This window comes from Odontomachus brunneus, unplaced genomic scaffold (genome assembly GCF_010583005.1).
Source record: "Odontomachus brunneus isolate Ranch 3 - 2012 unplaced genomic scaffold, Obru_v1 Obru_scaffold_070, whole genome shotgun sequence".
Taxonomy (NCBI): Eukaryota; Metazoa; Arthropoda; class Insecta; order Hymenoptera; family Formicidae; genus Odontomachus; species Odontomachus brunneus.
Genome location: NW_022639520.1, coordinates 1424021 through 1428508, shown reverse-complemented (window position 1 = coordinate 1428508; position 4488 = coordinate 1424021).

Here is a 4488-nt window from a genome sequence, read left to right as displayed (position 1 = left end):
TTCTCTCAAGGCGCGCGAGGAGACAACGTGGTTTCCAGTGGCCGAAAGAAGAATGCCGCGGTGGCGACGACGGCCGGCGGGGGGACGCCCCAACAAACGCGGCCGAAGGACATGCGGAGGACCCGCCAGGATAAAGGGCGGGCCTCCGTGGCGTCTGGCGGGGATCTGGAGGCCTTGGTAGCGGCCCTGGTTCCCCGCATAGTTGAGGCTCTGCGGGCCGAACCCTCCGAATTATCCGGAGGGGGACCCGCACAGCCCCAACAAGCCTCCCAAAAAGGAAGGAGGGGGGCGACTGCGGGGGGCGGGGCGCAGAACGCCTCCCCGACCCCTCAGAACCCGCCCCGATCCCCGGCAATTTCCGCCCCCAACGACGAGGGGGGGGGAAGAAGCCGGGGAAGAAGAAGAAGAAGAAAAAGAAGAAGAGCAGCGGGAGTGAGCGGCGGCCTTCGAAAGATATGGCCGCCTCCCGCTGCTTTTGCGTAGGAAGTGGGCCCCCCCGACAAAACAGGACTACGACATCGCGGTCCTCGGGGGCCCACGACAGCTCTCCTCCCTCCGAGACCGGGTCCGGATCCTGGGCCCGTGTGGTGGGGAGGAGAGAAAAACAAGGAGGAGGGAGGCCAAAACAGACCTCCCAACCCGCCCCCCAAAAGCCGCGGCCCAGACAAGGTGCCGCGGAGAAGGGAGGCGAAAAGGGGAAGAAGATCCTCAACGCCGTGGGGGGCGGGAAAAAACCCGTCCTCCCCAAGGCTCCTCGCGCCGCCGCGATCACGGTGAGCTGCCCCGCTGGCAGTTACGCCGATGTGATGCGGGCGAGGAGCCAAATCGACTTGGGTGAGCTGGGGATCGGGGACCTCAGGACCAGGAGGGCCGTCACTGGCGCCCTGGTCCTCGAGATCCTCGGTCTCGAAGGACATGCCAGGGCGGACGCCCTGGCTAATAGAATGGTGGCCGACAAAGAGGACGTACGCATAGCGCGTCCCGCGAAGAGAGCCGACATCCGAGTCCGCGACCTGGACGATGCGGCCACCGTGGAGGATGTAATCTCCGCGGTGGCGGTCGCCGGGGGCTGCGAACCCGGCGAAATAAAGGCTGGGGAGATCCGCCCTGGATCCGACCGCATGGGGACCCTCTGGCTGAGGTGTCCCCTTGCGGTCGCCAAGAAGATTGCGGACGGAGGACGTATACGCGTAGGTTGGTCCTCCGTCCGCGTGGAGGCCCTGAGCAGCCGTCCCCTCCAATGCTACAAATGCTTGGAGTTGGGCCACGTCAGGGCCTCCTGTAAGAGTAAGGCCGACCGCAGTGGTCTCTGCTACCACTGCGGTTCGGCCGGCCACAGGGCCGCGGCGTGCGATGCACCGGCGACATGCCCGGTGTGCCGCGACGCCGGGCGGCCCTGTGGTCATAGAGTCGGAGGCCCCGTTTGCCAAATGGCGAAGCGGGGCAAAGGGGGACGGAGTGGGAGGAGGAGACGTAAAGCCTCAAATACCCCTCCCACTCCACCCCCAGGGAATGAACAGGAGTTCCCCCCCCCCCGACACCGAAGGGGAAGGCTCCAAAACTCGCGACCCCGGTCTCCCAAGCGGAGCCTGCCCCCAAAGAGCAGAGAGTTCCGCGGGCGGCTGGCGCCAGCAAGAGAGCGGGATCGCGGGAGAGGGATAACCCAATCGAGGGCCTCTCTCCCGCGAAGAAGTCAGGGGATGGCCTGGAGGAGTGCGGAGCTAAGCCATAATGGCTACCCGCCTCCTCCAGGCAAATCTTAACCGCGCACGCGGAGCTCAGGGGCTTTTCATGCAGTCCCTCCGCTAGCGCGGTTGTGGGCTGTGAATCGCCTCCGAGTCCCCGGGAGTAACCCCACCATAATGGGTGACGTTGCGGGACGGGGTGGTATGTGCTCGGTGGCGATCTTCTGGCAGGAGGGAGATGCCTCTCCCCCGATCTCATTCGTGGAGAGAGGGAGAGGTTACGTCGCGGTCGAGTGGGGGGGCCCTGGATGTGGTCGGAGTTTATGCCCCACCCTCGTGGAACCTCGCTCACTTCGAGCACCTTTTGGGCCGGCTAGGGGACCTCATTTCGAGGCGTCCCCAAAGACCGGTCCTGGTGGCTGGGGACCTCAACGCCAAATCGGCACTGTGGGGGTTTTCGGTCAGGTGTCGAAGGGGCGGGGTGTTAGAGGAATGGGTCGCGTCCCACGGCCTCTGTACCATCAACAGAGGCCGAAGGAGCACCTTCGTCGGGCCGCAGGGGAGATCGGTGATAGACGTCACCTTTGAGTCTCCCCAGGCGGCCCGACTCATACAGGATTGGAGGGTGGTGACCAGCGGAGAAAATCTCACGGACCACAGGTACATTGTGGTCCGGCTGGTCGCCACCCCAGAGGAGGTGCTCCGGAGGCGCGGCCAGGGGGGACTCGACTACAGAGATGGGCCCTCCGCAAACTCGACCGCGACAGGCTGGCGGCCGCCCTGATGGCGGCCACTTGGGCGGAACCGGGTTCCACTCCGGGAACCCGGCCCGCCATTGAGGACGAGGTGACCGGGATTCGGGACATGATGACGGCGGCGTGCGATGCCGCCATGCCCCGATCCCGGCCACACCCCCGCCGGTCCGTGTACTGTTGGTCGGCGGAGATTGCCGAACTTCGGCCCTCCGCCGGCCAGGCCAGGAGAGCGATGGACCGGCGGGGACGAGGTGAAGAAGGCAGGGTGGCCGCCGAGGGGGCTTACCGCGAAAAGCGGGACGCCCTCAAAGCGGCCATCGCTGCGGCCAAGGCCCGTGCCTGGGACGACTTGCTCTCCACCATAGACAGGGACCCATGGGGGCGCCCTTATCACATTGTGATGAGACGCTTGCGCAATTGGGCGCCCCCACCGACAGCGTCTCTGGACCCCGATTTCCTAGATAGGGTTGTAGGGGCCCTATTTCCATGGGGGGAAACCTGCGTTCCCCCCTACGAGGCCCCCCCCAGACGGGAAGGATGAAGGAGTCGGGGTCACTATGGTGGAGATGGACATGGCCGTCAGGAAACTCGGAGCCAAGAAAAGGGCGCCGGGACCTGACGGCATCCCAGGCGCAATATGGGCCTTGGCGGTGAGGAATGAGGAGGTGAAGAGCCGCATTATGCGACTCTTCACCTCCTGCTTGAGGATCGGGGCGTTCCCCAGCCCCTGGAAGAGGGCCAACTTGGTCCTCTTCAGGAAAGGGGGCAAGGCGGAGGATAGCCCTTCCGCTTATAGGCCAATATGCCTATTGGACGAGACGGGCAAACTATTCGAAAGAATAATACACGCCCGCCTCGTCCGGCACCTATCCCGGAGTAGTCCTACGCTCAACACCGAGCAATAGGGCTTCCGGGGGGGACGGTCTAGCGTGGACGCGATTATATGCGTTCGGTCCCTTTCGGAGGCCGTCGTGAGAGAGGGGGGGAGTTGTGTTGGCGGTGTCCCTCGACATCGCCAACGCTTTCAACTCCCTCCCTTGGGACCAAGTGGAGGCGGGTTTGGCACATTTCAGGGTCTCCCCCCACCTCGTCTCTATAATAAGGGACTACTTCCGGGATAGAAGACTGGAGTTCCGCAACAAAGCGGAACTCCAGTGCGGAAGGGCAATGTATCGCGGTGTTCCGCAGGGGTCCGTGCTAGGACCCCTACTGTGGAACATCGCATACGATCAAGTCTTCCGTCTTGCCCTCCTCCCCGGCTGCACTGTCGTCTGCTACGCGGACGACACGATGGTGTTAGCCGGGGGCAGGGGCTGGCGGGACGCACTAGAGATGGGACGTCTGGCGGTGGACCAGGTGGTAAGCTCCCTAAACAGGATGCCAGCCTGAAGGTGGCCCCCCTTAAATCGGAGATCATGTTCATGCATGACGGCTCCAGGGGGGGGGGGCCGCCAAAGGCCCGAATCCGGATTGACGGTGTCTCTGTGAGGGCGGGTCCCACGATCAAATACCTGGGACTCGTCCTGGATGGCACATGGGGGTTCCAGAAGCACTTCGAACTTCTGGCCCCCAAATTGGGCAGGGTGGCCAATATGTTGGGTGGCCTCCTGCCCAATCTCGGCGGCCCAAAAAGGAAGGCGCGGCGGCTATATGCTGGCGTCGTCCACTCTATGGCCCTTTACGGGGCCCCAGTCTGGGCGAGCGCGATGGCGACCAACCAGCGCACCATAGCGCTGGCTCACCGAGCTCAACGGTGGGTCGCCACTCGCCTCACCCGGGCCTACAGGACGACGTCACATATGGCCGCCACGGTCCTGGCCGGTCTCCCCCCGCTGGAGCTCCTTGCGGAAATGCACGCCGAAAATTACCGGCGTGTCAAGGAGCTCCGTGCCGGGGGAGACCAACAACACCTGGCCAGGGCCATAGGATTGGCAAAAGACCAGATCCGTCAGCGCCTCCTCCTTAGGTGGAGCCTTCACCTGGAAGGGGCGGCGGCCGGTCGGGAACGAGGGTCGCCGAGGCCATCCGGCCCTGTCTACAACAGTGGG